The 18691-nt window shown below is 43.3% G+C and overlaps 26 non-coding genes across 26 annotated transcripts; all 26 read left to right on the plus strand.

The window, feature by feature from the left end:
- Positions 1-303: 303 nt before the first annotated feature.
- Positions 304-467, plus strand: LOC128452650 (U1 spliceosomal RNA). Its single transcript, XR_008341139.1, has one exon. It is a non-coding gene; the product is annotated as a U1 spliceosomal RNA (small nuclear RNA).
- Positions 468-1022: 555 nt separating this feature from the next.
- LOC128452579 (U1 spliceosomal RNA) lies at positions 1023-1186 on the plus strand. The gene has a single exon (XR_008341069.1). It is a non-coding gene; the product is annotated as a U1 spliceosomal RNA (small nuclear RNA).
- Positions 1187-1741: 555 nt separating this feature from the next.
- On the plus strand, positions 1742-1905 carry LOC128452673 (U1 spliceosomal RNA). The gene has a single exon (XR_008341161.1). It is a non-coding gene; the product is annotated as a U1 spliceosomal RNA (small nuclear RNA).
- Positions 1906-2461: 556 nt separating this feature from the next.
- LOC128452792 (U1 spliceosomal RNA) lies at positions 2462-2625 on the plus strand. The gene has a single exon (XR_008341278.1). It is a non-coding gene; the product is annotated as a U1 spliceosomal RNA (small nuclear RNA).
- Positions 2626-3180: 555 nt separating this feature from the next.
- On the plus strand, positions 3181-3344 carry LOC128452581 (U1 spliceosomal RNA). Its single transcript, XR_008341071.1, has one exon. It is a non-coding gene; the product is annotated as a U1 spliceosomal RNA (small nuclear RNA).
- Positions 3345-3899: 555 nt separating this feature from the next.
- LOC128452674 (U1 spliceosomal RNA) lies at positions 3900-4063 on the plus strand. The gene has a single exon (XR_008341162.1). It is a non-coding gene; the product is annotated as a U1 spliceosomal RNA (small nuclear RNA).
- A 556-nt stretch (positions 4064-4619) lies between these two features.
- LOC128452662 (U1 spliceosomal RNA) lies at positions 4620-4783 on the plus strand. Its single transcript, XR_008341150.1, has one exon. It is a non-coding gene; the product is annotated as a U1 spliceosomal RNA (small nuclear RNA).
- Positions 4784-5339: 556 nt separating this feature from the next.
- Positions 5340-5503, plus strand: LOC128452777 (U1 spliceosomal RNA). Its single transcript, XR_008341264.1, has one exon. It is a non-coding gene; the product is annotated as a U1 spliceosomal RNA (small nuclear RNA).
- A 556-nt stretch (positions 5504-6059) lies between these two features.
- On the plus strand, positions 6060-6223 carry LOC128452582 (U1 spliceosomal RNA). The gene has a single exon (XR_008341072.1). It is a non-coding gene; the product is annotated as a U1 spliceosomal RNA (small nuclear RNA).
- Positions 6224-6779: 556 nt separating this feature from the next.
- Positions 6780-6943, plus strand: LOC128452671 (U1 spliceosomal RNA). The gene has a single exon (XR_008341159.1). It is a non-coding gene; the product is annotated as a U1 spliceosomal RNA (small nuclear RNA).
- Positions 6944-7498: 555 nt separating this feature from the next.
- On the plus strand, positions 7499-7662 carry LOC128452583 (U1 spliceosomal RNA). Its single transcript, XR_008341073.1, has one exon. It is a non-coding gene; the product is annotated as a U1 spliceosomal RNA (small nuclear RNA).
- A 556-nt stretch (positions 7663-8218) lies between these two features.
- Positions 8219-8382, plus strand: LOC128452658 (U1 spliceosomal RNA). Its single transcript, XR_008341147.1, has one exon. It is a non-coding gene; the product is annotated as a U1 spliceosomal RNA (small nuclear RNA).
- A 556-nt stretch (positions 8383-8938) lies between these two features.
- Positions 8939-9102, plus strand: LOC128452651 (U1 spliceosomal RNA). The gene has a single exon (XR_008341140.1). It is a non-coding gene; the product is annotated as a U1 spliceosomal RNA (small nuclear RNA).
- Positions 9103-9657: 555 nt separating this feature from the next.
- On the plus strand, positions 9658-9821 carry LOC128452584 (U1 spliceosomal RNA). The gene has a single exon (XR_008341074.1). It is a non-coding gene; the product is annotated as a U1 spliceosomal RNA (small nuclear RNA).
- Positions 9822-10376: 555 nt separating this feature from the next.
- On the plus strand, positions 10377-10540 carry LOC128452675 (U1 spliceosomal RNA). The gene has a single exon (XR_008341163.1). It is a non-coding gene; the product is annotated as a U1 spliceosomal RNA (small nuclear RNA).
- Positions 10541-11096: 556 nt separating this feature from the next.
- On the plus strand, positions 11097-11260 carry LOC128452663 (U1 spliceosomal RNA). The gene has a single exon (XR_008341151.1). It is a non-coding gene; the product is annotated as a U1 spliceosomal RNA (small nuclear RNA).
- A 556-nt stretch (positions 11261-11816) lies between these two features.
- Positions 11817-11980, plus strand: LOC128452789 (U1 spliceosomal RNA). Its single transcript, XR_008341275.1, has one exon. It is a non-coding gene; the product is annotated as a U1 spliceosomal RNA (small nuclear RNA).
- Positions 11981-12536: 556 nt separating this feature from the next.
- Positions 12537-12700, plus strand: LOC128452585 (U1 spliceosomal RNA). The gene has a single exon (XR_008341075.1). It is a non-coding gene; the product is annotated as a U1 spliceosomal RNA (small nuclear RNA).
- A 556-nt stretch (positions 12701-13256) lies between these two features.
- On the plus strand, positions 13257-13420 carry LOC128452672 (U1 spliceosomal RNA). The gene has a single exon (XR_008341160.1). It is a non-coding gene; the product is annotated as a U1 spliceosomal RNA (small nuclear RNA).
- A 555-nt stretch (positions 13421-13975) lies between these two features.
- LOC128452587 (U1 spliceosomal RNA) lies at positions 13976-14139 on the plus strand. Its single transcript, XR_008341077.1, has one exon. It is a non-coding gene; the product is annotated as a U1 spliceosomal RNA (small nuclear RNA).
- Positions 14140-14695: 556 nt separating this feature from the next.
- On the plus strand, positions 14696-14859 carry LOC128452659 (U1 spliceosomal RNA). Its single transcript, XR_008341148.1, has one exon. It is a non-coding gene; the product is annotated as a U1 spliceosomal RNA (small nuclear RNA).
- A 556-nt stretch (positions 14860-15415) lies between these two features.
- LOC128452652 (U1 spliceosomal RNA) lies at positions 15416-15579 on the plus strand. The gene has a single exon (XR_008341141.1). It is a non-coding gene; the product is annotated as a U1 spliceosomal RNA (small nuclear RNA).
- A 555-nt stretch (positions 15580-16134) lies between these two features.
- LOC128452588 (U1 spliceosomal RNA) lies at positions 16135-16298 on the plus strand. Its single transcript, XR_008341078.1, has one exon. It is a non-coding gene; the product is annotated as a U1 spliceosomal RNA (small nuclear RNA).
- A 555-nt stretch (positions 16299-16853) lies between these two features.
- On the plus strand, positions 16854-17017 carry LOC128452677 (U1 spliceosomal RNA). The gene has a single exon (XR_008341165.1). It is a non-coding gene; the product is annotated as a U1 spliceosomal RNA (small nuclear RNA).
- A 556-nt stretch (positions 17018-17573) lies between these two features.
- Positions 17574-17737, plus strand: LOC128452664 (U1 spliceosomal RNA). Its single transcript, XR_008341152.1, has one exon. It is a non-coding gene; the product is annotated as a U1 spliceosomal RNA (small nuclear RNA).
- A 556-nt stretch (positions 17738-18293) lies between these two features.
- Positions 18294-18457, plus strand: LOC128452589 (U1 spliceosomal RNA). The gene has a single exon (XR_008341079.1). It is a non-coding gene; the product is annotated as a U1 spliceosomal RNA (small nuclear RNA).
- Positions 18458-18691: the final 234 nt, after the last annotated feature.

Below are 18691 nucleotides of genomic sequence, written 5' to 3' on the forward strand. Positions count from 1 at the left end.
CAAAGTTGTTATGTCTTTGGGCTTTTGTGGTGATTTATCAGAGATGGCCAGGGCTTACCTGGCTGATTTTCATCGAGGTTTTCTCTGTTTTGCTAGGGGAATAAAAGGGCTGGAGACAAGAAAATTGATAAAGTCATTAGATGTCATTTCACAGATTTGTTTGCTTCACTTCAACAAGTCCTTTACCAAAACGGTTTGATGTGATACTGAAGGCCTTTGGATTCTGTGAATATGCATGGGAGGCACCATGAGCCAAACAACTGTGTCTAAGGAACAAGGGCCTGTCTCCAATGCGTCCAACTCATACTTACCTGGCAGGGGAGAAACCATGATCATGAAGGTGGTTCACCCAGGGCGAGGCTCAGCCATTGCACTTCGGTTGTGCTGACCCGTGCGAATTCCCCAAATGTGGGAATCTCGACTGCATAATTTGTGGTAGTGGGGGACTGCGTCTGCGCTCTCCCCTGATCATTATGTTCAATTGCAATAAGAGCCTGACACTGGGCCTATTTTATAGGCTTTGTTGTAGATATTTTGTGCTCCTGACACAATGCACTCACCAATGCCACTGATTGTGGTAGAAGTATAATTTTACAGCAAATAGACAGGTTCATTACTGTTCCAAGTTTACTGTTTTGATAAGTAATGTTTGCTAGAAATTCTTGTACTGCCTGTATGCTGATTTTTCCGACTTTAGAGCAGTTTCTGTTGTCTCTGAGACAAAGTTGTTATGTGTATGGGCTTTTGTAGTGATTTATCAGAGATGGCCAGGGCTTACCTGGCTGATTTTCATCGAGGTTTTCTCTGTTTTGCTAGGGGAATAAAAGGGCTGGAGACAAGAAAATTTATAAAGTCATTAGATGTCATTTCACAGAATTGTTTTCTTCACTTCAACAAGTCCTTTACCAAAACGGTTTGATGTGATACTGAAGGCCTTTGGATTCTGTGAATATGCATGAGGGCACCATGAGCCAAACAACTGTGTCTAAGGAACAAGGGCCTGTCTCCAATGCGTCCAACTCATACTTACCTGGCAGGGGAGAAACCATGATCATGAAGGTGGTTCACCCAGGGCGAGGCTCAGCCATTGCACTTCGGTTGTGCTGACCCGTGCGAATTCCCCAAATGTGGGAATCTCGACTGCATAATTTGTGGTAGTGGGGGACTGCGTCCGCGCTCTCCCCTGATCATTATGTTCAATTGCAATAAGAGCCTGACACTGGGCCTATTTTATAGTCTTTGTTGTAGATATTTTGTGCTCCCGACACAATGCACTCACTAATGCCACTGATTGTGGTAGAAGTATAATTTTACAGCAAATATACGGGTTCACTCCTGTTCCAAGTTTACTGTTTTGATAGGTAATGTTTGCTAGAAATTCTTGTACTGCCTGTATGCTGATTTTTCCGACTTTACAGCAGTTTCTGTTGTCTCTGAGACAAAGTTGTTATGTCTATGGGCTTTTGTAGTGATTTATCAGAGATGGCCAGGGCCTACCTGGCTGATTTTCATCGAGGTTTTCTCTGTTTTGCTAGGGGAATAAAAGGGCTGGAGACAAGAAAATTTATAAAGTTATTAGATGTCATTTCACAGAATTGTTTTCTTCACTTCAACAAGTCCTTTACCAAAACGGTTTGATGTGATACTGAAGGCCTTTGGATTCTGTGAATATGCATGAGGGCACCATGAGCCAAACAACTGTGTCTAAGGAACAAGGGCCTGTCTCCAATGCGTCCAACTCATACTTACCTGGCAGGGGAGAAACCATGATCATGAAGGTGGTTCACCCAGGGCGAGGCTCAGCCATTGCATTTCGGTTGTGCTGACCCGTGCGAATTCCCCAAATGTGGGAATCTCGACTGCATAATTTGTGGTAGTGGGGGACTGCGTCCGCGCTCTCCCCTGATCATTATGTTCAATTGCAATAAGAGCCTGACACTGGGCCTATTTTATAGGCTTTGTTGTAGATATTTTGTGCTCCTGACACAATGCACTCACCAATGCCACTGATTGTGGTAGAAGTATAATTTTACAGCAAATAGACAGGTTCATTACTGTTCCAAGTTTACTGTTTTGATAAGTAATGTTTGCTAGAAATTCTTGTACTGCCTGTATGCTGATTTTTCCGACTTTAGAGCAGTTTCTGTTGTCTCTGAGACAAAGTTGTTATGTCTATGGGCTTTTGTAGTGATTTATCAGAGATGGCCAGGGCTTACCTGGCTGATTTTCATCAAGGTTTTCTCTGTTTTGCTAGGGGAATAAAAGGGCTGGAGACAAGAAAATGTATAAAGTCATTAGATGTCATTTCACAGAATTGTTTGCTTCACTTCAACAAGTCCTTTACCAAAACGGTTTGATGTGATACTGAAGGCCTTTGGATTCTGTGAATATGCATGGGAGGCACCATGATCCAAACAACTGTGTCTAAGGAACAAGGGCCTGTCTCCAATGCGTCCAACTCATACTTACCTGGCAGGGGAGAAACCATGATCATGAAGGTGGTTCACCCAGGGCGAGGCTCAGCCATGGCACTTCGGTTGTGCTGACCCTTGCGAATTCCCCAAATGTGGGAATCTCGACTGCATAATTTGTGCTACTGGGGGACTGCGTCCGCGCTCTCCCCTGATCATTATGTTCAATTGCAATAAGAGCCTGACACTGGGCCTATTTTATAGTCTTTGTTGTAGATATTTTGTGCTCCCGACACAATGCACTCACTAATGCCACTGATTGTGGTAGAAGTATAATTTTACAGCAAATATACGGGTTCACTCCTGTTCCAAGTTTACTGTTTTGATAGGTAATGTTTGCTAGAAATTCTTGTACTGCCTGTATGCTGATTTTTCCGACTTTACAGCAGTTTCTGTTGTCTCTGAGACAAAGTTGTTATGTCTATGGGCTTTTGTAGTGATTTATCAGAGATGGCCAGGGCCTACCTGGCTGATTTTCATCGAGGTTTTCTCTGTTTTGCTAGGGGAATAAAAGGGCTGGAGACAAGAAAATTTATAAAGTCATTAGATGTCATTTCACAGAATTGTTTTCTTCACTTCAACAAGTCCTTTACCAAAACGGTTTGATGTGATACTGAAGGCCTTTGGATTCTGTGAATATGCATGAGGGCACCATGAGCCAAACAACTGTGTCTAAGGAACAAGGGCCTGTCTCCAATGCGTCCAACTCATACTTACCTGGCAGGGGAGAAACCATGATCATGAAGGTGGTTCACCCAGGGCGAGGCTCAGCCATTGCACTTCGGTTGTGCTGACCCGTGCGAATTCCCCAAATGTGGGAATCTCGACTGCATAATTTGTGGTAGTGGGGGACTGCGTCCGCGCTCTCCCCTGATCATTATGTTCAATTGCAATAAGAGCCTGACACTGGGCCTATTTTATAGTCTTTGTTGTAGATATTTTGTGCTCCCGACACAATGCACTCACTAATGCCACTGATTGTGGTAGAAGTATAATTTTACAGCAAATATACGGGTTCACTCCTGTTCCAAGTTTACTGTTTTGATAGGTAATGTTTGCTAGAAATTCTTGTACTGCCTGTATGCTGATTTTTCCGACTTTACAGCAGTTTCTGTTGTCTCTGAGACAAAGTTGTTATGTCTATGGGCTTTTGTAGTGATTTATCAGAGATGGCCAGGGCCTACCTGGCTGATTTTCATCGAGGTTTTCTCTGTTTTGCTAGGGGAATAAAAGGGCTGGAGACAAGAAAATTTATAAAGTTATTAGATGTCATTTCACAGAATTGTTTTCTTCACTTCAACAAGTCCTTTACCAAAACGGTTTGATGTGATACTGAAGGCCTTTGGATTCTGTGAATATGCATGAGGGCACCATGAGCCAAACAACTGTGTCTAAGGAACAAGGGCCTGTCTCCAATGCGTCCAACTCATACTTACCTGGCAGGGGAGAAACCATGATCATGAAGGTGGTTCACCCAGGGCGAGGCTCAGCCATTGCATTTCGGTTGTGCTGACCCGTGCGAATTCCCCAAATGTGGGAATCTCGACTGCATAATTTGTGGTAGTGGGGGACTGCGTCCGCGCTCTCCCCTGATCATTATGTTCAATTGCAATAAGAGCCTGACACTGGGCCTATTTTATAGGCTTTGTTGTAGATATTTTGTGCTCCTGACACAATGCACTCACCAATGCCACTGATTGTGGTAGAAGTATAATTTTACAGCAAATAGACAGGTTCATTACTGTTCCAAGTTTACTGTTTTGATAAGTAATGTTTGCTAGAAATTCTTGTACTGCCTGTATGCTGATTTTTCCGACTTTAGAGCAGTTTCTGTTGTCTCTGAGACAAAGTTGTTATGTCTATGGGCTTTTGTAGTGATTTATCAGAGATGGCCAGGGCTTACCTGGCTGATTTTCATCAAGGTTTTCTCTGTTTTGCTAGGGGAATAAAAGGGCTGGAGACAAGAAAATGTATAAAGTCATTAGATGTCATTTCACAGAATTGTTTGCTTCACTTCAACAAGTCCTTTACCAAAACGGTTTGATGTGATACTGAAGGCCTTTGGATTCTGTGAATATGCATGGGAGGCACCATGATCCAAACAACTGTGTCTAAGGAACAAGGGCCTGTCTCCAATGCGTCCAACTCATACTTACCTGGCAGGGGAGAAACCATGATCATGAAGGTGGTTCACCCAGGGCGAGGCTCAGCCATGGCACTTCGGTTGTGCTGACCCTTGCGAATTCCCCAAATGTGGGAATCTCGACTGCATAATTTGTGCTAGTGGGGGACTGCGTCCGCGCTCTCCCCTGATCATTATGTTCAATTGCAATAAGAGCCTGACACTGGGCCTATTTTATAGTTTTTGTTGTAGACATTTTGTGCTCCCGACACAATGCACTCACTAATGCCACTGATTGTGGTAGAAGTATAATTTTACAGCAAATATACGGGTTCACTCCTGTTCCAAGTTTACTGTTTTGATAGGTAATGTTTGCTAGAAATTCTTGTACTGCCTGTATGCTGATTTTTCCGACTTTAAAGCAGTTTCTGTTGTCTCTGAGACAAAGTTGTTATGTCTTTGGGCTTTTGTGGTGATTTATCAGAGATGGCCAGGGCTTACCTGGCTGATTTTCATCGAGGTTTTCTCTGTTTTGCTAGGGGAATAAAAGGGCTGGAGACAAGAAAATTGATAAAGTCATTAGATGTCATTTCACAGATTTGTTTGCTTCACTTCAACAAGTCCTTTACCAAAACGGTTTGATGTGATACTGAAGGCCTTTGGATTCTGTGAATATGCATGGGAGGCACCATGAGCCAAACAACTGTGTCTAAGGAACAAGGGCCTGTCTCCAATGCGTCAAACTCATACTTACCTGGCAGGGGAGAAACCATGATCATGAAGGTGGTTCACCCAGGGCGAGGCTCAGCCATTGCACTTCGGTTGTGCTGACCCTTGCGAATTCCCCAAATGTGGGAATCTCGACTGCATAATTTGTGGTAGTGGGGGACTGCGTCCGCGCTCTCCCCTGATCATTATGTTCAATTGCAATAAGAGCCTGACACTGGGCCTATTTTATAGTCTTTGTTGTAGATATTTTGTGCTCCCGACACAATGCACTCACTAATGCCACTGATTGTGGTAGAAGTATATTTTTACAGCAAATATACGGGTTCACTCCTGTTTCAAGTTTACTGTTTTGATAGGTAATGTTTGCTAGAAATTCTTGTACTGCCTGTATGCTGATTTTTCCGACTTTACAGCAGTTTCTGTTGTCTCTGAGACAAAGTTGTTATGTCTTTGGGCTTTTGTGGTGATTTATCAGAGATGGCCAGGGCTTACCTGGCTGATTTTCATCGAGGTTTTCTCTGTTTTGCTAGGGGAATAAAAGGGCTGGAGACAAGAAAATGTATAAAGTCATTAGATGTCATTTCACAGATTTGTTTGCTTCACTTCAACAAGTCCTTTACCAAAACGGTTTGATGTGATACTGAAGGCCTTTGGATTCTGTGAATATTCATGGGAGGCACCATGAGCCAAACAACTGTGTCTAAGGAACAAGGGCCTGTCTCCAATGGGTCAAACTCATACTTACCTGGCAGGGGAGAAACCATGATCATGAAGGTGGTTCACCCAGGGCGAGGCTCAGCCATTGCACTTCGGTTGTGCTGACCCGTGCGAATTCCCCAAATGTGGGAATCTCGACTGCATAATTTGTGGTAGTGGGGGACTGCGTCCGCGCTCTCCCCTGATCATTATGTTCAATTGCAATAAGTGCCTGACACTGGGCCTATTTTATAGGCTTTGTTGTAGATATTTTGTGCTCCTGACACAATGCACTCACCAATGCCACTGATTGTGGTAGAAGTATAATTTTACAGCAAATAGACAGGTTCATTACTGTTCCAAGTTTACTGTTTTGATAAGTAATGTTTGCTAGAAATTCTTGTACTGCCTGTATGCTGATTTTTCCGACTTTAGAGCAGTTTCTGTTGTCTCTGAGACAAAGTTGTTATGTCTATGGGCTTTTGTAGTGATTTATCAGAGATGGCCAGGGCTTACCTGGCTGATTTTCATCAAGGTTTTCTCTGTTTTGCTAGGGGAATAAAAGGGCTGGAGACAAGAAAATTTATAAAGTCATTAGATGTCATTTCACAGAATTGTTTGCTTCACTTCAACAAGTCCTTTACCAAAACGGTTTGATTTGATACTGAAGGCCTTTGGATTCTGTGAATATGCATGGGAGGCACCATGATCCAAACAACTGTGTCTAAGGAACAAGGGCCTGTCTCCAATACGTCCAACTCATACTTACCTGGCAGGGGAGAAACCACGATCATGAAGGTGGTTCACCCAGGGCGAGGCTCAGCCACTGCACTTCGGTTGTGCTGACCCGTGCGAATTCCCCAAATGTGGGAATCTCGACTGCATAATTTGTGGTAGTGGGGGACTGCGTCCGCGCTCTCCCCTGATCATTATGTTCAATTGCAATAAGAGCCTGACACTGGGCCTATTTTATAGGCTTTGTTGTAGATATTTTGTGCTCCTGACACAATGCACTCACCAATGCCACTGATTGTGGTAGAAGTATAATTTTACAGCAAATAGACAGGTTCATTACTGTTCCAAGTTTACTGTTTTGATAAGTAATGTTTGCTAGAAATTCTTGTACTGCCTGTATGCTGATTTTTCCGACTTTAGAGCAGTTTCTGTTGTCTCTGAGACAAAGTTGTTATGTCTATGGGCTTTTGTAGTGATTTATCAGAGATGGCCAGGGCTTACCTGGCTGATTTTCATCAAGGTTTTCTCTGTTTTGCTAGGGGAATAAAAGGGCTGGAGACAAGAAAATGTATAAAGTCATTAGATGTCATTTCACAGAATTGTTTTCTTCACTTCAACAAGTCCTTTACCAAAACGGTTTGATGTGATACTGAAGGCCTTTGGATTCTGTGAATATGCATGAGGGCACCATGAGCCAAACAACTGTGTCTAAGGAACAAGGGCCTGTCTCCAATGCGTCCAACTCATACTTACCTGGCAGGGGAGAAACCATGATCATGAAGGTGGTTCACCCAGGGCGAGGCTCAGCCATTGCACTTCGGTTGTGCTGACCCGTGCGAATTCCCCAAATGTGGGAATCTCGACTGCATAATTTGTGGTAGTGGGGGACTGCGTCCGCGCTCTCCCCTGATGATTATGTTCAATTGCAATAAGAGCCTGACACTGGGCCTATTTTATAGTCTTTGTTGTTGATATTTTGTGCTCCCGACACAATGCACTCACTAATGCCACTGATTGTGGTAGAAGTATAATTTTACAGCAAATATACGGGTTCACTCCTGTTCCAAGTTTACTGTTTTGATAGGTAATGTTTGCTAGAAATTCTTGTACTGCCTGTATGCTGATTTTTCCGACTTTAAAGCAGTGTCTGTTGTCTCTGAGACAAAGTTGTTAGGTCTTTGGGCTTTTGTGGTGATTTATCAGAGACGGACAGGGCTTACCTGGTTGCTTTTCACAGAGGTTTTCTCTGTTTTGCTAGGGGAATAAAAGGGCTGGAGACAAGAAAATTGATAAAGTCATTAGATGTCATTTCACAGAATTGTTTGCTTCACTTCAACAATTCCTTTACCAAAACGGTTTGATGTGATACTGAAGGCCTTTGGATTCTGTGAATATGCATGGGAGGCACCATGATCCAAACAACTGTGTCTAAGGAACAAGGGCCTGTCTCCAATGCGTCCAACTCATACTTACCTGGCAGGGGAGAAACCATGATCATGAAGGTGGTTCACCCAGGGCGAGGCTCAGCCATTGCACTTCGGTTGTGCTGACCCTTGCGAATACCCAAAATGTGGGAATCTCGACTGCATAATTTGTGGTAGTGGGGGACTGCGTCCGCGCTCTCCCCTGATCATTATGTTCAATTGCAATAAGAGCCTGACACTGGGCCTATTTTATAGTCTTTGTTGTAGATATATTGTGCTCCCGACACAATGCACTCACTAATGCCACTGATTGTGGTAGAAGTATAATTTTACAGCAAATATACGGGTTCACTCCTGTTCCAAGTTTACTGTTTTGATAGGTAATGTTTGCTAGAAATTCTTGTACTGCCTGTATGCTGATTTTTCCGACTTTACAGCAGTTTCTGTTGTCTCTGAGACAAAGTTGTTATGTCTTTGGGCTTTTGTGGTGATTTATCAGAGATGGCCAGGGCTTACCTGGCTGATTTTCATCGAGGTTTTCTCTGTTTTGCTAGGGGAATAAAAGGGCTGGAGACAAGAAAATTGATAAAGTCATTAGATGTCATTTCACAGATTTGTTTGCTTCACTTCAACAAGTCCTTTACCAAAACGGTTTGATGTGATACTGAAGGCCTTTGGATTCTGTGAATATGCATGGGAGGCACCATGAGCCAAACAACTGTGTCTAAGGAACAAGGGCCTGTCTCCAATGCGTCCAACTCATACTTACCTGGCAGGGGAGAAACCATGATCATGAAGGTGGTTCACCCAGGGCGAGGCTCAGCCATTGCACTTCGGTTGTGCTGACCCGTGCGAATTCCCCAAATGTGGGAATCTCGACTGCATAATTTGTGGTAGTGGGGGACTGCGTCTGCGCTCTCCCCTGATCATTATGTTCAATTGCAATAAGAGCCTGACACTGGGCCTATTTTATAGGCTTTGTTGTAGATATTTTGTGCTCCTGACACAATGCACTCACCAATGCCACTGATTGTGGTAGAAGTATAATTTTACAGCAAATAGACAGGTTCATTACTGTTCCAAGTTTACTGTTTTGATAAGTAATGTTTGCTAGAAATTCTTGTACTGCCTGTATGCTGATTTTTCCGACTTTAGAGCAGTTTCTGTTGTCTCTGAGACAAAGTTGTTATGTGTATGGGCTTTTGTAGTGATTTATCAGAGATGGCCAGGGCTTACCTGGCTGATTTTCATCGAGGTTTTCTCTGTTTTGCTAGGGGAATAAAAGGGCTGGAGACAAGAAAATTTATAAAGTCATTAGATGTCATTTCACAGAATTGTTTTCTTCACTTCAACAAGTCCTTTACCAAAACGGTTTGATGTGATACTGAAGGCCTTTGGATTCTGTGAATATGCATGAGGGCACCATGAGCCAAACAACTGTGTCTAAGGAACAAGGGCCTGTCTCCAATGCGTCCAACTCATACTTACCTGGCAGGGGAGAAACCATGATCATGAAGGTGGTTCACCCAGGGCGAGGCTCAGCCATTGCACTTCGGTTGTGCTGACCCGTGCGAATTCCCCAAATGTGGGAATCTCGACTGCATAATTTGTGGTAGTGGGGGACTGCGTCCGCGCTCTCCCCTGATCATTATGTTCAATTGCAATAAGAGCCTGACACTGGGCCTATTTTATAGTCTTTGTTGTAGATATTTTGTGCTCCCGACACAATGCACTCACTAATGCCACTGATTGTGGTAGAAGTATAATTTTACAGCAAATATACGGGTTCACTCCTGTTCCAAGTTTACTGTTTTGATAGGTAATGTTTGCTAGAAATTCTTGTACTGCCTGTATGCTGATTTTTCCGACTTTACAGCAGTTTCTGTTGTCTCTGAGACAAAGTTGTTATGTCTATGGGCTTTTGTAGTGATTTATCAGAGATGGCCAGGGCCTACCTGGCTGATTTTCATCGAGGTTTTCTCTGTTTTGCTAGGGGAATAAAAGGGCTGGAGACAAGAAAATTTATAAAGTTATTAGATGTCATTTCACAGAATTGTTTTCTTCACTTCAACAAGTCCTTTACCAAAACGGTTTGATGTGATACTGAAGGCCTTTGGATTCTGTGAATATGCATGAGGGCACCATGAGCCAAACAACTGTGTCTAAGGAACAAGGGCCTGTCTCCAATGCGTCCAACTCATACTTACCTGGCAGGGGAGAAACCATGATCATGAAGGTGGTTCACCCAGGGCGAGGCTCAGCCATTGCATTTCGGTTGTGCTGACCCGTGCGAATTCCCCAAATGTGGGAATCTCGACTGCATAATTTGTGGTAGTGGGGGACTGCGTCCGCGCTCTCCCCTGATCATTATGTTCAATTGCAATAAGAGCCTGACACTGGGCCTATTTTATAGGCTTTGTTGTAGATATTTTGTGCTCCTGACACAATGCACTCACCAATGCCACTGATTGTGGTAGAAGTATAATTTTACAGCAAATAGACAGGTTCATTACTGTTCCAAGTTTACTGTTTTGATAAGTAATGTTTGCTAGAAATTCTTGTACTGCCTGTATGCTGATTTTTCCGACTTTAGAGCAGTTTCTGTTGTCTCTGAGACAAAGTTGTTATGTCTATGGGCTTTTGTAGTGATTTATCAGAGATGGCCAGGGCTTACCTGGCTGATTTTCATCAAGGTTTTCTCTGTTTTGCTAGGGGAATAAAAGGGCTGGAGACAAGAAAATTTATAAAGTCATTAGATGTCATTTCACAGAATTGTTTGCTTCACTTCAACAAGTCCTTTACCAAAACGGTTTGATGTGATACTGAAGGCCTTTGGATTCTGTGAATATGCATGGGAGGCACCATGATCCAAACAACTGTGTCTAAGGAACAAGGGCCTGTCTCCAATGCGTCCAACTCATACTTACCTGGCAGGGGAGAAACCATGATCATGAAGGTGGTTCACCCAGGGCGAGGCTCAGCCATGGCACTTCGGTTGTGCTGACCCTTGCGAATTCCCCAAATGTGGGAATCTCGACTGCATAATTTGTGCTAGTGGGGGACTGCGTCCGCGCTCTCCCCTGATCATTATGTTCAATTGCAATAAGAGCCTGACACTGGGCCTATTTTATAGTTTTTGTTGTAGACATTTTGTGCTCCCGACACAATGCACTCACTAATGCCACTGATTGTGGTAGAAGTATAATTTTACAGCAAATATACGGGTTCACTCCTGTTCCAAGTTTACTGTTTTGATAGGTAATGTTTGCTAGAAATTCTTGTACTGCCTGTATGCTGATTTTTCCGACTTTAAAGCAGTTTCTGTTGTCTCTGAGACAAAGTTGTTATGTCTTTGGGCTTTTGTGGTGATTTATCAGAGATGGCCAGGGCTTACCTGGCTGATTTTCATCGAGGTTTTCTCTGTTTTGCTAGGGGAATAAAAGGGCTGGAGACAAGAAAATTGATAAAGTCATTAGATGTCATTTCACAGATTTGTTTGCTTCACTTCAACAAGTCCTTTACCAAAACGGTTTGATGTGATACTGAAGGCCTTTGGATTCTGTGAATATGCATGGGAGGCACCATGAGCCAAACAACTGTGTCTAAGGAACAAGGGCCTGTCTCCAATGCGTCAAACTCATACTTACCTGGCAGGGGAGAAACCATGATCATGAAGGTGGTTCACCCAGGGCGAGGCTCAGCCATTGCACTTCGGTTGTGCTGACCCTTGCGAATTCCCCAAATGTGGGAATCTCGACTGCATAATTTGTGGTAGTGGGGGACTGCGTCCGCGCTCTCCCCTGATCATTATGTTCAATTGCAATAAGAGCCTGACACTGGGCCTATTTTATAGTCTTTGTTGTAGATATTTTGTGCTCCCGACACAATGCACTCACTAATGCCACTGATTGTGGTAGAAGTATATTTTTACAGCAAATATACGGGTTCACTCCTGTTTCAAGTTTACTGTTTTGATAGGTAATGTTTGCTAGAAATTCTTGTACTGCCTGTATGCTGATTTTTCCGACTTTACAGCAGTTTCTGTTGTCTCTGAGACAAAGTTGTTATGTCTTTGGGCTTTTGTGGTGATTTATCAGAGATGGCCAGGGCTTACCTGGCTGATTTTCATCGAGGTTTTCTCTGTTTTGCTAGGGGAATAAAAGGGCTGGAGACAAGAAAATGTATAAAGTCATTAGATGTCATTTCACAGATTTGTTTGCTTCACTTCAACAAGTCCTTTACCAAAACGGTTTGATGTGATACTGAAGGCCTTTGGATTCTGTGAATATTCATGGGAGGCACCATGAGCCAAACAACTGTGTCTAAGGAACAAGGGCCTGTCTCCAATGGGTCAAACTCATACTTACCTGGCAGGGGAGAAACCATGATCATGAAGGTGGTTCACCCAGGGCGAGGCTCAGCCATTGCACTTCGGTTGTGCTGACCCGTGCGAATTCCCCAAATGTGGGAATCTCGACTGCATAATTTGTGGTAGTGGGGGACTGCGTCCGCGCTCTCCCCTGATCATTATGTTCAATTGCAATAAGTGCCTGACACTGGGCCTATTTTATAGGCTTTGTTGTAGATATTTTGTGCTCCTGACACAATGCACTCACCAATGCCACTGATTGTGGTAGAAGTATAATTTTACAGCAAATAGACAGGTTCATTACTGTTCCAAGTTTACTGTTTTGATAAGTAATGTTTGCTAGAAATTCTTGTACTGCCTGTATGCTGATTTTTCCGACTTTAGAGCAGTTTCTGTTGTCTCTGAGACAAAGTTGTTATGTCTATGGGCTTTTGTAGTGATTTATCAGAGATGGCCAGGGCTTACCTGGCTGATTTTCATCAAGGTTTTCTCTGTTTTGCTAGGGGAATAAAAGGGCTGGAGACAAGAAAATTTATAAAGTCATTAGATGTCATTTCACAGAATTGTTTGCTTCACTTCAACAAGTCCTTTACCAAAACGGTTTGATTTGATACTGAAGGCCTTTGGATTCTGTGAATATGCATGGGAGGCACCATGATCCAAACAACTGTGTCTAAGGAACAAGGGCCTGTCTCCAATACGTCCAACTCATACTTACCTGGCAGGGGAGAAACCACGATCATGAAGGTGGTTCACCCAGGGCGAGGCTCAGCCACTGCACTTCGGTTGTGCTGACCCGTGCGAATTCCCCAAATGTGGGAATCTCGACTGCATAATTTGTGGTAGTGGGGGACTGCGTCCGCGCTCTCCCCTGATCATTATGTTCAATTGCAATAAGAGCCTGACACTGGGCCTATTTTATAGGCTTTGTTGTAGATATTTTGTGCTCCTGACACAATGCACTCACCAATGCCACTGATTGTGGTAGAAGTATAATTTTACAGCAAATAGACAGGTTCATTACTGTTCCAAGTTTACTGTTTTGATAAGTAATGTTTGCTAGAAATTCTTGTACTGCCTGTATGCTGATTTTTCCGACTTTAGAGCAGTTTCTGTTGTCTCTGAGACAAAGTTGTTATGTCTATGGGCTTTTGTAGTGATTTATCAGAGATGGCCAGGGCTTACCTGGCTGATTTTCATCAAGGTTTTCTCTGTTTTGCTAGGGGAATAAAAGGGCTGGAGACAAGAAAATGTATAAAGTCATTAGATGTCATTTCACAGAATTGTTTTCTTCACTTCAACAAGTCCTTTACCAAAACGGTTTGATGTGATACTGAAGGCCTTTGGATTCTGTGAATATGCATGAGGGCACCATGAGCCAAACAACTGTGTCTAAGGAACAAGGGCCTGTCTCCAATGCGTCCAACTCATACTTACCTGGCAGGGGAGAAACCATGATCATGAAGGTGGTTCACCCAGGGCGAGGCTCAGCCATTGCACTTCGGTTGTGCTGACCCGTGCGAATTCCCCAAATGTGGGAATCTCGACTGCATAATTTGTGGTAGTGGGGGACTGCGTCCGCGCTCTCCCCTGATGATTATGTTCAATTGCAATAAGAGCCTGACACTGGGCCTATTTTATAGTCTTTGTTGTTGATATTTTGTGCTCCCGACACAATGCACTCACTAATGCCACTGATTGTGGTAGAAGTATAATTTTACAGCAAATATACGGGTTCACTCCTGTTCCAAGTTTACTGTTTTGATAGGTAATGTTTGCTAGAAATTCTTGTACTGCCTGTATGCTGATTTTTCCGACTTTAAAGCAGTGTCTGTTGTCTCTGAGACAAAGTTGTTAGGTCTTTGGGCTTTTGTGGTGATTTATCAGAGACGGACAGGGCTTACCTGGTTGCTTTTCACAGAGGTTTTCTCTGTTTTGCTAGGGGAATAAAAGGGCTGGAGACAAGAAAATTGATAAAGTCATTAGATGTCATTTCACAGAATTGTTTGCTTCACTTCAACAATTCCTTTACCAAAACGGTTTGATGTGATACTGAAGGCCTTTGGATTCTGTGAATATGCATGGGAGGCACCATGATCCAAACAACTGTGTCTAAGGAACAAGGGCCTGTCTCCAATGCGTCCAACTCATACTTACCTGGCAGGGGAGAAACCATGATCATGAAGGTGGTTCACCCAGGGCGAGGCTCAGCCATTGCACTTCGGTTGTGCTGACCCTTGCGAATACCCAAAATGTGGGAATCTCGACTGCATAATTTGTGGTAGTGGGGGACTGCGTCCGCGCTCTCCCCTGATCATTATGTTCAATTGCAATAAGAGCCTGACACTGGGCCTATTTTATAGTCTTTGTTGTAGATATATTGTGCTCCCGACACAATGCACTCACTAATGCCACTGATTGTGGTAGAAGTATAATTTTACAGCAAATATACGGGTTCACTCCTGTTCCAAGTTTACTGTTTTGATAGGTAATGTTTGCTAGAAATTCTTGTACTGCCTGTATGCTGATTTTTCCGACTTTACAGCAGTTTCTGTTGTCTCTGAGACAAAGTTGTTATGTCTTTGGGCTTTTGTGGTGATTTATCAGAGATGGCCAGGGCTTACCTGGCTGATTTTCATCGAGGTTTTCTCTGTTTTGCTAGGGGAATAAAAGGGCTGGAGACAAGAAAATTGATAAAGTCATTAGATGTCATTTCACAGATTTGTTTGCTTCACTTCAACAAGTCCTTTACCAAAACGGTTTGATGTGATACTGAAGGCCTTTGGATTCTGTGAATATGCATGGGAGGCACCATGAGCCAAACAACTGTGTCTAAGGAACAAGGGCCTGTCTCCAATGCGTCCAACTCATACTTACCTGGCAGGGGAGAAACCATGATCATGAAGGTGGTTCACCCAGGGCGAGGCTCAGCCATTGCACTTCGGTTGTGCTGACCCGTGCGAATTCCCCAAATGTGGGAATCTCGACTGCATAATTTGTGGTAGTGGGGGACTGCGTCTGCGCTCTCCCCTGATCATTATGTTCAATTGCAATAAGAGCCTGACACTGGGCCTATTTTATAGGCTTTGTTGTAGATATTTTGTGCTCCTGACACAATGCACTCACCAATGCCACTGATTGTGGTAGAAGTATAATTTTACAGCAAATAGACAGGTTCATTACTGTTCCAAGTTTACTGTTTTGATAAGTAATGTTTGCTAGAAATTCTTGTACTGCCTGTATGCTGATTTTTCCGACTTTAGAGCAGTTTCTGTTGTCTCTGAGACAAAGTTGTTATGTGTATGGGCTTTTGTAGTGATTTATCAGAGATGGCCAGGGCTTACCTGGCTGATTTTCATCGAGGTTTTCTCTGTTTTGCTAGGGGAATAAAAGGGCTGGAGACAAGAAAATTTATAAAGTCATTAGATGTCATTTCACAGAATTGTTTTCTTCACTTCAACAAGTCCTTTACCAAAACGGTTTGATGTGATACTGAAGGCCTTTGGATTCTGTGAATATGCATGAGGGCACCATGAGCCAAACAACTGTGTCTAAGGAACAAGGGCCTGTCTCCAATGCGTCCAACTCATACTTACCTGGCAGGGGAGAAACCATGATCATGAAGGTGGTTCACCCAGGGCGAGGCTCAGCCATTGCACTTCGGTTGTGCTGACCCGTGCGAATTCCCCAAATGTGGGAATCTCGACTGCATAATTTGTGGTAGTGGGGGACTGCGTCCGCGCTCTCCCCTGATCATTATGTTCAATTGCAATAAGAGCCTGACACTGGGCCTATTTTATAGTCTTTGTTGTAGATATTTTGTGCTCCCGACACAATGCACTCACTAATGCCACTGATTGTGGTAGAAGTATAATTTTACAGCAAATATACGGGTTCACTCCTGTTCCAAGTTTACTGTTTTGATAGGTAATGTTTGCTAGAAATTCTTGTACTGCCTGTATGCTGATTTTTCCGACTTTACAGCAGTTTCTGTTGTCTCTGAGACAAAGTTGTTATGTCTATGGGCTTTTGTAGTGATTTATCAGAGATGGCCAGGGCCTACCTGGCTGATTTTCATCGAGGTTTTCTCTGTTTTGCTAGGGGAATAAAAGGGCTGGAGACAAGAAAATTTATAAAGTTATTAGATGTCATTTCACAGAATTGTTTTCTTCACTTCAACAAGTCCTTTACCAAAACGGTTTGATGTGATACTGAAGGCCTTTGGATTCTGTGAATATGCATGAGGGCACCATGAGCCAAACAACTGTGTCTAAGGAACAAGGGCCTGTCTCCAATGCGTCCAACTCATACTTACCTGGCAGGGGAGAAACCATGATCATGAAGGTGGTTCACCCAGGGCGAGGCTCAGCCATTGCATTTCGGTTGTGCTGACCCGTGCGAATTCCCCAAATGTGGGAATCTCGACTGCATAATTTGTGGTAGTGGGGGACTGCGTCCGCGCTCTCCCCTGATCATTATGTTCAATTGCAATAAGAGCCTGACACTGGGCCTATTTTATAGGCTTTGTTGTAGATATTTTGTGCTCCTGACACAATGCACTCACCAATGCCACTGATTGTGGTAGAAGTATAATTTTACAGCAAATAGACAGGTTCATTACTGTTCCAAGTTTACTGTTTTGATAAGTAATGTTTGCTAGAAATTCTTGTACTGCCTGTATGCTGATTTTTCCGACTTTAGAGCAGTTTCTGTTGTCTCTGAGACAAAGTTGTTATGTCTATGGGCTTTTGTAGTGATTTATCAGAGATGGCCAGGGCTTACCTGGCTGATTTTCATCAAGGTTTTCTCTGTTTTGCTAGGGGAATAAAAGGGCTGGAGACAAGAAAATTTATAAAGTCATTAGATGTCATTTCACAGAATTGTTTGCTTCACTTCAACAAGTCCTTTACCAAAACGGTTTGATGTGATACTGAAGGCCTTTGGATTCTGTGAATATGCATGGGAGGCACCATGATCCAAACAACTGTGTCTAAGGAACAAGGGCCTGTCTCCAATGCGTCCAACTCATACTTACCTGGCAGGGGAGAAACCATGATCATGAAGGTGGTTCACCCAGGGCGAGGCTCAGCCATGGCACTTCGGTTGTGCTGACCCTTGCGAATTCCCCAAATGTGGGAATCTCGACTGCATAATTTGTGCTAGTGGGGGACTGCGTCCGCGCTCTCCCCTGATCATTATGTTCAATTGCAATAAGAGCCTGACACTGGGCCTATTTTATAGTTTTTGTTGTAGACATTTTGTGCTCCCGACACAATGCACTCACTAATGCCACTGATTGTGGTAGAAGTATAATTTTACAGCAAATATACGGGTTCACTCCTGTTCCAAGTTTACTGTTTTGATAGGTAATGTTTGCTAGAAATTCTTGTACTGCCTGTATGCTGATTTTTCCGACTTTAAAGCAGTTTCTGTTGTCTCTGAGACAAAGTTGTTATGTCTTTGGGCTTTTGTGGTGATTTATCAGAGATGGCCAGGGCTTACCTGGCTGATTTTCATCGAGGTTTTCTCTGTTTTGCTAGGGGAATAAAAGGGCTGGAGACAAGAAAATTGATAAAGTCATTAGATGTCATTTCACAGATTTGTTTGCTTCACTTCAACAAGTCCTTTACCAAAACGGTTTGATGTGATACTGAAGGCCTTTGGATTCTGTGAATATGCATGGGAGGCACCATGAGCCAAACAACTGTGTCTAAGGAACAAGGGCCTGTCTCCAATGGGTCAAACTCATACTTACCTGGCAGGGGAGAAACCATGATCATGAAGGTGGTTCACCCAGGGCGAGGCTCAGCCATTGCACTTCGGTTGTGCTGACCCGTGCGAATTCCCCAAATGTGGGAATCTCGACTGCATAATTTGTGGTAGTGGGGGACTGCGTCCGCGCTCTCCCCTGATCATTATGTTCAATTGCAATAAGAGCCTGACACTGGGCCTATTTTATAGGCTTTGTTGTAGATATTTTGTGCTCCTGACACAATGCACTCACCAATGCCACTGATTGTGGTAGAAGTATAATTTTACAGCAAATAGACAGGTTCATTACTGTTTCAACTTTACTGTTTTGATAAGTAATGTTTGCTAGAAATTCTTGTACTGCCTGTATGCTGATTTTTCCGACTTTAGAGCA

This window comes from Pleuronectes platessa, chromosome 11 (assembly GCF_947347685.1).
Source record: "Pleuronectes platessa chromosome 11, fPlePla1.1, whole genome shotgun sequence".
In the NCBI taxonomy this organism is placed as follows: Eukaryota; Metazoa; Chordata; class Actinopteri; order Pleuronectiformes; family Pleuronectidae; genus Pleuronectes; species Pleuronectes platessa.